This window comes from Megascapheus bottae, chromosome 6 (genome assembly GCF_031878675.1).
Source record: "Megascapheus bottae isolate mThoBot1 chromosome 6, mThoBot2.hap1, whole genome shotgun sequence".
NCBI classification, from domain to species: domain Eukaryota; kingdom Metazoa; phylum Chordata; class Mammalia; order Rodentia; family Geomyidae; genus Megascapheus; species Megascapheus bottae.
In genome coordinates this window covers 77,596,818-77,608,624 of record NC_143514.1, presented here as the reverse complement: position 1 = coordinate 77,608,624, position 11,807 = coordinate 77,596,818, and positions in this window count along the sequence as shown.

Sequence of the window (11,807 nt, the reverse complement as noted above, 5' to 3'; positions counted from 1 at the left end):
GATGGGTCAGAAAGAGCGGGAATAGATGCTACGCTTGCTCCCCTGACACCAGAGTGTGCTGTCAGGAAGGGGCGATCGAGGTGGGGCAGACGGAGAGGGTCTACCTTGCTCAGGTCACCTCAGGGTGCATCACATGACTTATTTCTTTGGGTCATAGTCATCCTTTTCCCCCAGTGTGTGGCAACATCAGTGACCGCTTGGGTTCCACTCAAACCTCTAGGAGACCCTAGAATCCCAAACTGATGGCTCCACAAGTCAGGGACTGGCGCTGGACAGACCCTGTGCCTGCTCACCCCTCTGCTATCTGATGCCAGCCATCAGCCTGGAAGCCTGCGCTTGACGTGGCCACTGCTGGTCTAGTATGCCCGTGATCAACACGGGGGCCTGCCGGGCTTTCGTCCCGGCCACTCTCTTCCTTTCTCTGCCCAGGCTCCGTCAACTCCTCTCTGTGTAGCCAGCTCCACTATTTACCAGCCTAACTCCCCTCACCGTGGCTTAGCTCAGCATCCTTCCCAGAGGACCCTGACACCTCCAGGCTGGTGTCTTCTGGGGCTGGGAGGGAAAAGAACTGTAAACACACCACTCACTGCCCTAATTCTGTCTGCCTGTGCCCTTGCCTGAAGCTCAGTTTGAGCCAGTCCTGACCTCCTTGTAGGTGAATGTAATCCAGGAGGATTGACAAGGGGATCGCTGTCCAGAGCAAAGATAAGGGCCTCCTGCTACCTGGCCCTCACAGCGTCCTTGACTGGGCTGGGCCGGCTCTAAGAACTTTTTTTTTCCAGTTAGACTTGCTACGCTATGGGTATAAATATACCCATAGGAAAATGAGGAATAATCTAGGAAATAAGAAGAAAGTAGAAACCCCCATCTCTGCACGCATGTGTGTGCACATATGTGTTCTTTTGTATTGGTAACAGCTGCGGCAGAGATTTGATGTTTCTAAGGATCGCATTTTGAAGATGTTATTAACAAATTGGATCTTGTCCAGAAAGCAGTTGGCTGATTGGTGAGGGCCCATAAAACCATGTCAGCGTGGAGAGGAGACCCACAAGGGGGCTGACAGGAGAGGGATTGGGCTGTGTGTGTGTGTGTGTGTGTGTGTGTGTCAGAGGGAGCAAGAGAGGGAGGGAAGGCAGGAAAGATGGGGGAGGGGGAAGGAGGGAGAGAGGAGGAGACCTCTCAAGGGTGAAGCCAGGAACAGCAGAGAGAGCTCTGGTGCTCACATTTAGGCAGCATGTAGGACTTGGGAAGCGTGGGGGGGGGTAGGGGGAATGGTGAGTCCCTTATAATTGGAGACATGTGCACACAGTGCCTTGTCAGGGACATGGCTTTCAGGTGTCAGCATCTCATCCGTGACTGCAGGCACTGCTATGACTGATGCCCCCGTCTTGTTTTCTGCAGAAAGACTGTCGGTACAGAGACCTGCATCCACACAGCTCACTCCACCCCCGTCTCTGGAGTGATGGGGCCGGCAGCCCCCTCCTCCCAGCCCGCCGGCCACTGTCACAAATGGACTGCCGGGCTCTTGCATTGCTCACTCCAGACTCTGCAGGCTGGGGGAAAGGCCAGCGTCTCTGGCACCAACCATACTTGGGTTCCAGCCAATTGACCTTTGTGATTTGCTTTTCTTCCCATTGGCACAGCCCTCCCGTGGTGAGCCGCTGAGCTAGGCCTCTAGAAGTAGTTAAGGCCCTGTCTTGGGACAGGTAAGGGTGAGCCAGGACTCATCAGAATAAAGAGGTGGTGGGGCAGGGGGAGGAACAGGGAAAGAAAGGCTATAATGCCCAGTGCAGACCACTGTGCAAAGACGCTGAGGGTCTTGGTCACATACTCCCAAGTAGAAGGGGTGCGAGAGGATGAGAGGGGGTTGGGGAATATGGGGTGAGGTGACGTCCCATCAGCCTGGGGCTGGGAATGGAAGAGATGGACGAGAATACAGCAGAAACTCTGTGTGTGTGTGTGTGTGTGTGTGTGTGTGTGTGTGTGTGTGTGTGTGTGTGTGAGAGAGAGAGAGAGAGAGGGGGGGGGGGGGGCGGGGAGGTGAAAGCAGGAAAGAAAAAGTAAGAAAGTATTCAAGCTTTAGCTTGAACTCGGCCTGGGGGCTGTCCCTTAACTTTTTCACTCAGGGCTGGAGCTCTACTACTTGAGCCACAGCTCCACTTCAGGCTTTTTGCTGGCTAATTGGAGATAAGCCTCACAGACTTTCCATCCAGGCCGGCTTCAAATTGGGATCCTCCAATCTTAGCCTTCTGAGTAGCTAGGATGGCAGATGTGAGCCGCCAGGACCCGGCTCTTCTATGTTCCTGACAGATCATTGTGAGGTTTGCGTGAAATAGCGCATGGAGGACTGGGCTGTGTGGCTCAAGTGGCTGAATGCCTCCCTGGCTATTGGAAGGCCATGAGTTCAAACCTTCCCAAGTAGTCCTGAGGGTACTTAGCATGGGGCTTAGTACCTACGAGGAACTTCATAAAGTTCCCCTTCTCTTCTTGTTAATGAGTAGATTAAGATGGAGCTGCTTTTATACAACCCAGATGGGTCCACCAGAGAGCCAAGGACACACAACAGACATGATCATTCTTTCCAGTGCCAGTACAGTGCCAGGTGCTCTCATTTACGCCTGTGATAAACATCCGTGCTACATGGGGAAAATACAAACAGAGGCTGGGTGCCAGAGGGTACTCAGGAGGCGGATCCAAGGATCGCAATTCAAAGCTTAAGCAGGAAAGTTTGAGACCCCTATCCAATTACCCACCAAAAAGCCAGCCGTGGAGCTGCGACTCAAGTGGTAGAGTATCAGCCTTGAGTGAAAAGATAAGAGACAGTGTCCAGGCCCCGAATTCAAGTTCCAGGACAGATCTGTACACATACACGTGCACACACACGCACACACACAGAGTTGTTAGCAGGATACAGGCAGAGATGGTAAGATCAAGGTTTGATCCTAACCTGGGCAAACAGTTATTTAGATGTCAGCTCAACCAAAAGGCATGGTGGTATATGGCTGTCATCCCAGTAGAAGGCCTTACATGTAGGAGGGTCTCAAATGTTTGGGTTTCTGTGTATGTATGCTAGTACTGAGGCTTGAACTCAGGGCTTGGGTATTGTTCCTAAGCGTCTTTTGCTCAAGGCTAGCATGCTACCACTTGAGCCACAGCACCACTTCTACCTCTGTTTATGTGGTACTGAGGAACAGAACCCAGGACTTCACAGACAAGCACTCTACCACTACGGTACATCCCCAGCCCATGGGCAAAACATGTGGAACCCCTTCTAAAAGACTACTGAAGCAGTAAAGGACTGGAGGCGTAGCTCACATCATAGAATGCCTGCTTAGCAAGTATCAGGCCTGGAGTTCAAGACGACAGTGGCACCCAGGCCCCCTTTCCCCACCAGGACAGAGACCCTGGGCACCCAAAATGAACAGAATCGAATGCAATGAGCAATGCTTTGTAAAAAAACAATCTCAATTGCCAGAGTACAATCTTGCTGCAATTGCAGGGAAGATGAGAGGAGACTGTAGGGGTTTTGAGCCATGATGCCCAGAGCAGCTCCAGGCAGAGAGAGGAGGAGGCTGTCCTTATCCCTCAAGCTCAGAGCAGGGGCGGGGTGCAGGAGCGCTCCAGCTCCGCTGAGATCTTTTCCAGGAGCAGAGAGGGATGAAGTGTGAAGATAAGCAAAGCCCTCCAGTGAAGCAAAGCCTCTGTAATCCATGTCCTGGGCCTCAGCAGAGGCTGCTGCCCATGGGGCCTGTCCAGAGCTGGGGGGCAGGGAGGTGCAGCTTCTCTATGAGAGCCAAGCTCTCCTAGAAGAGGTCAGGCCCATCCTGGGCGGGTGGGGGGGGGATCCTCTCAACCACAACCACAAGGACAGCCATCCAACTCAGGACCAGAAGGATACTTAGGGCGTCTTTGTGTGTCACAGACGGAGGGGTTATATGGCTCACTGGAGCTTAGCCAGCATGGCACACAACCTTGCTCTCTTCTCTCTCTAAAAGCAGCAGCATTCTCTGAGTCTGAAAGAGCCACCATTGCCTCTTTTGCCACTGACTGTTTGCTCCCCCACTTTGCCTCTCCCCTCCCTCCCCCAGCCCTTCTCCCTGGCTCCCCTCAGGGCCTCTTGCACATGGCCTGATTTTCAGGCTGGTGGCCCTGGCTTACAGGGACACAGGAAGAAAATTGAGGGGCCTCCTCAGAGAAGGGCACCCAGCCTGATCTGACTCTCTCGGCAGCCAAGCCTGAGAGGACCCCAGGTGAAGATAAACGCAGACAAGGGAGGACCCTGAGTGGGAGACGATCTTTCTGAGAAAGGAGCCTGTGACAGTTACTGCTGCAGATCAGGGCTGCCTCAGGGACCCAGTGCTAACATGCGCTCCACCCCCAGGTCTGCATTTTTACTGGCTTGTTGGAAAAACAGCTGTTATTGTCCTGTCCCTTTGTCCCTCACAAGCACTTAAGCTCAGGAGGTGGAGCAATAGATGGAGACAGAATCTCATGATTATCTCAGGCTCTTTCTGAAAGTGCATCCCACTGCAGGGCTTGGGGTCTGGGGAGGATGAGTGGGCATAGGGCCACCCCTAAACTGCTGCCAAACAGCCCTGCTGATGCTGGGCCCATTACTGGAGGAATTGCCTTCCGTGTATCACTTGATCTGACCCCAAAGCTGGTTTACAGGGAAGGGATGCTGGGGATTTCTGGCCTTCTGCCTGGACCCCTAGGAGTCTTGGGAACCAGGAGAGGTCAAGGGGTGATAAAGTCAAGAGCTTCTGTTTCATTATTTGGGCTCCATCCATCCATCCATCCATCCATCCATCCAATCTTCCCACCTGTCCCATCCACCATCCATTGATCCATCTATTTAACTGACCATCCATGTATCCATCCATCTACCTATTTGCCCATCCATCCATATACCTACCCACCCATCTACCCAACCATCCATGTGTAGCTATCCACCCAATCATACATCCACTCACTCACCCATCCATCCATCTACCAATTTGCCCACCTACCTACTTATCTGTCCATCCATACACCTACCCACTCATCCATCCAACTATCCATGTATGTAGCTATCTACCCACCCATCCAACCAACTATACATCCACTCACTCATCCATCCATCCATCCATCCATCCACCCGTCTGTCCATCCATCCACCTATCTGCCTATCCATCTACCTATCCACTCTTCTGCCCATCCTTCCATTCAATCATCCATTTATGTAGCTGTCCACCCACCCATCCACTTAACCATTCATCCATCAGTCTTCCTATCTATATATCCACTCACCAATCATCTATCTATCCATCCATTTAGCCATCCGTACATCCATCCACCCATCTGTCCATCCATCCACCTATCTTCCTATCCATCCATCTACCTACCCATCCATCTGCCCACCTATTCATCCATTCATCCATTCATGCATCCACCCACCCACCCACCCATCCATCCATCCATTCATCCATTCATTTGCTGATCTCCTGTGACAGTGGCATGCAGGTTTGCTGGTAAAACCTTGTCCTCGACAGGACATTCTGCCACCTTACTCCTTGGCCATGATCATGATTTAAGGGAAGTTTGGAGGCTTTCTTCCCTCTAAGCAGCTCTGCATCACCCTGCCACAGTGGCTCAAGCTCCACCATTAGTCAGCCTTGCAAAGGAAGGCATCAGATTTCCCAAAGGTGCTTGCTAAAATATGGGCGCAAGGCTGAGGAGATGCTCGCCGTGGAACAATCTATCTGTAACCATAGAGAATGGGGATACAATGCAAGATGAGAAACATCCAACGCTAGGGCTGCTGCCCTGGGAGGGAGGAGTCGAGGCGTCTCCTGAGAGAATTAGGAAGGCAGCAGTGGCCCCCAAGGAGGCCTGGGGGCCTCACTACTAGCTTCTGCTCTGATACTGGCAGGGTGAGTGCACTCCCCACAGAATGAGCTCAGCTCTTCTGGCCCTGGTGGGATTAGGGATGGAAGGATACATTTCAATGCTCTCAAGCTGAGCAGCTCAGAAATCAATCCCCTGTCACTCCCAATGGGGCTGAAATGGAGACCCAGAAACTCCTGCACCTCAGGCCTCACTGTGCTTCCTCTGACATCTGCTTCAGGGCCCCTCTCCTCCCCTGCTGAGCGAAGGGCTCAGCAGGTTCACCCAGACCCCCTCCCCCTCCCCTCACACATGTGCGTGTGCTGGTACTAGAACTTGAACCTAAGGCCTGGCTACTGTCCCTTGGCATTCTCATTTAGGCTGGGTGCTCTACTACTTGAGCCACACCATAATTGGGGATAAAATTCTCACAGATTTTTTCCTGCCCAGGCTGGCTTTGAACTTTGATCCTCAAATTCAGCCTCTTGAGTAGCTAGGGTTACAGCCGTGAGCCACCGATTCATTTTGGGCTGATTAATTGGATTCTCTTGGATTTGTCTGCGGAGGCTGGCTTTGAACTGTGATTCTCAGATCTCAGGCTCCTGAGCAACTAGGGTTCTAGGCGTGAACCTTCAGATCATCCTTGGACTCACTCTGACCTGGAGATCGTGGTACCAGACCCTGCTCTTAAAACTTCCCAGCCCAGATCTCCATTACCTCCGAGTTTGCATCCCCACCCTCTTGGGATGCCCTGAGATTGCCACACAGTGGACAACCGAAGCCATGAGAAGCAGCGATGGGCTAACCAGCCGAGGTCACCTGACCAGCACCAGATCACCAGGTATCATGCCTGGGAAGCTACTTGGAGACCAGCGGGTGGCAGCCACCCCCGCAGTCCAGCCCAGACAAAACCATGAGCAACTAGGTCTACCTTGGACCGGTAAGCCTTGGGCCAGTGAGCCTTGGGGTGGATTGTCACATAGCACTGCATACTCACTCAGGGACCCACCCATTTCCCAGTCCCAGGATCTCAGAACCGCATCCTCCCAAGCTCCGCTCATCCTTCCTCTCTAGAAGCTTCGGAAACAACTTTTCACCCAAGATTTGTGTCTTCGCTCGTCTCCACGCATTCCTGGGGCTGACAGGGCAGCACCGGCTGCTCTTTATTAGTTTAATATATGTTGAAGCCTCCGCGTGGATGCCGTGTCCAGGTAGAGCAGATGAAATGTGACTAAGTTCTGGGGGTGGGGGATGATTGATAATGAGAGGGGACTGGAAAAATCAATTGTGTTAATTCCTGGTCTGTCACTGGGACCCAGAATTAATGAGAAAATCTGTCTAACTTAATGGTATTTACACATTATACTGAGTGTGATAAAATTGTCTGCAGGTGTTGCCTGGCGGTGTAATTATACCAGACCGGCACAGCATGAGGGGCGGGAGAGCCCCCTCAGCCCGGGGCCCACGCTGGACCTCTGCAGCCTCTCTGGGCTCCTTCTGGGCTCATTTCTGAGCCAATCTCCTGCATAGGTTTCACTGGCCTAGCGGGTTCTTGCCAAGTGTGGATATCCAACTGGCGGGGAATCAGGGACTGGCTGGGTTTGTCTGGGGGTGACCACCTGGAAACCAGGAGGAAATGGGAGAGGAGGTAGGGTCATCTGAGCTGGCAGAGCCCAAGGCCCCCCAGCTGTCCCCTCAAGAGGTCTGCACCTGCCTCACCCAGCATGTCCACCAGGCAGGTCACGCTGGGAAGGCCCACTTGCAAAGCATCCTGGCATTGCTGGAGGCGCCTACTTCCAGGTCTGAGTGTTGGTTCTGTGAACTTCCCCAGGCAGGGTGGCAGGTTGCTGCAGCAGCCCCTAGCCTCTACTCTCCACAGCCTCCTGTGGCCAGAGGAGATCAGAGAAATAATTGTGCTACCTCTGAGGCTGGGTCACAAAGTATTGTGCAGCTCAGTCTGACTCCAGAGGAGGTCTCTGTGGGGACAGGGCCCTTATCCTACAGCCAGCATCCTGATGGGGTGAAGCATCAAGAGAAACTGCTGCCCAGCCAGCCAGGCCTGGAGCTAAGCTATTTCTCAGTTTCCCTCCTACACAAACTGGCAGGGACAGAGGTATTTATTGCTGCTTTCGACTGCCACCTGTGGGGCTGTTTGTTATGCAGCAACAGTTCACTAATACAGGGAGAGAGAGAGGTGAACAAGGCCAGGCTGCGTCTTGGAGGAGTTTTCTGCAGTCCCACCTCAGTCTCTGTGGAATCGGAGCACGCCTGCCCTGCCACCTCTGCCCTGCTTAGTGCCAGCTGCTTCCTCTGCCTGGAGTGCCCTTCCCACTCCTCCTCCCTCTCCTCTTCTTGAGAAGAACTCCTATTCAGCCTTTACCACTCAGCTCAGCGTGCACTCCTTGCACTCCTCTGTGAAGGCTCTTCCAGTCTGTCTTGGGATCTCTTTGTCACATTCTTTGGTAACTGCACAATTCTCTCTCTCTCTCTCTCTCTCTCTCTCTCTCTCTCTCTCTCTCTCTCTCTCTCTCTCTCTCTCTCTTCTCTCTCTCTCTCCCCCCCCCCCTCTCTCTCTCTCTCTCTCTCTCTCTCCCTGTGTTAGTCCTGAGGCTTGAACTCAAGGCCTGAGCGCTGTACCTGAGCTGCTTTTGCTCAAGACTAGAGCTCTACCACTTGAGCCGCAGCTCTACTTAAAGCTTTTTATGGTGATTAGTTGGAGATAAGAGTCTCATGGACTTCCCTGCTTGGGCTGGCTTTGAACTTCAACCCTCAGATCTCAGCCTCATGGGTCGCTAAGGATACAGGCACGAGCCACCAGCACCAGGCCTGTTTATTCTTTACTGGAGGGCTTAGGGAGGAAAAGAGCTACCCAGAGTTTCAATTCTGTCTTTCTTCCTTGTTCCCTGACACGCAGAGGCTCCTCGGTGAGAGGACATGGGGTGAATGGATGAGTAGATGAGTGGATGAATGAGCGTGGGGAGGTAGAGCAGAGGCAGATGCAGCCCCACAGGCAGGGGGGAGGCAGGCATACTGAAGTCTGGCAAGATGGGCCCTTGGATTGGACCATGCCGTCAGCTTCCAGTCTGTGCAGCCCATTCTCTCTAGGAGATCTCTGTGTTGAGGTACCTGTCGCCCCCTTTTTCTCTGAACCTTGTCCTTCTCCAGCCCCAGTTTCCTGTACCCACCGGGAGCCCTCCAAGGGCCCCTTCCCTCCCTTCTAAGCCTGGAAGGCACATGAACAGCAGACAGACAAAGCTCATTTCTAAAACAGGTGGAAAGGTCTTTTCCCAGAGACCCTGAGCTCATTTCTTCTTTCCATGCCTCCAAAGTACCAAGGTAGCAATTCCGATTGCAAATGCCTAGAGCAAGCGTGCAGCCAAGTTTACTGCACAGCATCAAGTCTCTTCTATGGGGCTCCTCTGGCCTGAAACCTGACTGCATGTCCCTGTGTGGCCCCAATGTCCCATCTGGCCTGTACTCAGAGAGCTGCCTTGCCTGCCTGCTTTCTGGGAGGAAGGCTGAGGGGGCTTGAGGGTCAAGGTCAGGAATGACTCCTCAAGATCACACACCCCCAGCTTCATTTCCTATTTGTTGACTGCTTCACAGGCCCACTACAAGGATTGCTTCCAGGGCAGTCTGGCCCAGTTAAGCCGCACTGCCTTTAGCCCACTGTGTCCAGGGTAATGAGATCCCTGGCCTCCTGCCCACCCACAAGTCTCGTGAGATTTCACCACCGCAGCTCCAGGAGGCAAAGAAAGGAGAGCCTGGGGCTGAGGTCCCTGGGTCCCTGACACATACAGGGTACTCTGGCTCTGCAGTGCACATGAGACCTGCAAATGGAAGGAGGAGAAAGGAAGACTAAAGAGGGAAAGGACTCAAATCTTCGGGAAGCCTATGCTCACTGTGTCTCTGCGTCACTGTGTCTATTAGATAGCCCAACAGGCACCCCAGCTGCAGGTGACCAAGGGCTGAGCCTCTGGGAGAGTGGTGTCCAACAAGGCACAGAGATGATGGGACAGGTGGGCACTGGTCTCATGTCCAGAATTCCTCTGTGTGTGTGTGTGTGTGTGTGTGTGTGTGTGTGTGTGTGCATGCAGGTCCTCGGTTCAGGGCTTGAGCACTGTCCCTGAGTTTCTTTTGCTCGAGGCTAGTTGTCTACCACTTGAGCCACAGTGCCTCTTCCAGTTATTTGGCGATAAGAGTCTCATGGGCTTTCCTGCCTAGGCTGGTTTTGAACTGTGATCCTCAGATCTCAGGCTCTCGAGGAAGTTAGGATGAAGGCGTGAGCTGAGGCACCCAGCCTTCCAACCTCTTCTGTGTGTGGTCTTTTCTAGAAGTGTTAGCCCTGAGGGCTCCTGCCAGCCTGGATGTGCTATTTTCCTCCGTGGCAGGAGGAAGAGAGGAGATGAGCTGGCAAACCTCTGCCCACTTCCCTCCTCCTCCAGGGGAGGTGAGAAAATGATCCACCTTTGAGGTTTCCCCTCCGCTTCAAAGACCCACAGCAGCTCCGTGGAGGACAGGCTGTAACAACGGCATGAAAGGGAATTTATCCACAGGACCTGGAGCTTGGAACTCTTAAACCCTTTCATTAGTTTTACATCGACGGCGGCTCAAGTCCTGGCAAGTAGATTTAGGTTGGAAGACGTAGCTCTCCATAAACCATCATCTCAGAGAATTGGGGGGATGTGGACAGAGTGTTTTTGTAGATCCTCCAGCTGCTGGTTTGCTGCTGCTCTGACATCACCATGGGGGAAGGAGGTTGGAGAGACCAGGGCCTTTTCCAGGGGTGTCTCTAGGCCAGAGGCTGCTTCTATGGTCGTCTTTGCTCCTCCTAGGAAGCGGAAAAGAGATACTGTGGCTCAAGAGTAGAGCTCTACCCTTGAGAAAAGTCCAAAGATAGTTCTCAGGCCCTGAGCTTAAGCCCCACAACTAGAAAAAAAAAAAAGTTTCATGGTCTTTTGTGCCTGGGCTGGCTTTGAACTGTGATCCTCAGATCTCAGCCTCCTGAGTAGCTAGAATTACAGGCCTGAGCCACCCCGCCCAGCCTCCATGCACTCTTGATTGGCTTTTTGTTGTTGTTGTTATTATTCAAGACTGACACTCTACTACTTGAGCCACAGCTCCACTTCTGGCTTTTTGCTGGTTAATTGGAGATTAGAGCCCCTCTGCCTTTTCTTCCCTGAGCTGGCTTGGAACGCCGATCCTCAGATCACAGCCTCCTAAGTAGTTAGAATGATGGTCGTGAGCCTTCAGCTCCTGGTTCCTGCAGTTCCTTTCCTTTGTGGACAGGGATCTGCTCAGTGGGGTCCCCTTTTTGGAGGCCTAGCGCTGTCTGGTTCCCCAGAGCTGTCCTGATGCTCAAACCAATCACCAGAAGCAGTGGGGCCCCAGCTGGTGTCAGGGTGGACTCAGGACCCAGGATCCCCAGTACTGGCTGTTCCTGACAAGACATAGACTTTTCAATTTCCTTCTCTCTCCCATTCTCTCGCCCCCGAGGATGGAGTAGAGAGCCAGCAGGCAGGGGGGCAGCAGAGAGCCACTGCAGGGGGAGACACAGAGGTGCTGTGGGGAGCACCAGCTGCACTAGGAGAGGCTCCCCCAGGCAGAGCCCCAAGAGAACTCAGGAATAAGATGTGTGAGAGTTCAGTTCTTCATGCACAGAATGGCACCAGATAAGCAGCCTGGATCCTTGCTTGAGAATTCAGCCAAGACGTGAATGAAGTGACAATGATAGGAAAGATAACCACTGGGACTGCCTCTGGCTGCTGGCACCTTCCTGGCATTTCCAAAGGGCTCCCACCTTCCTCTGGATCTACGCAGTCTCCTGGAGCCTCCTCTGTGCCCCGCTGTGGTCCTGGGCTTGCAGCACAGATGCTTTGCCCTCCCTAGGCCCAGCCCAGCTGGGCTGTGTTGGGGGCTTGGAGGAGGGGTGGTGGTTCTGT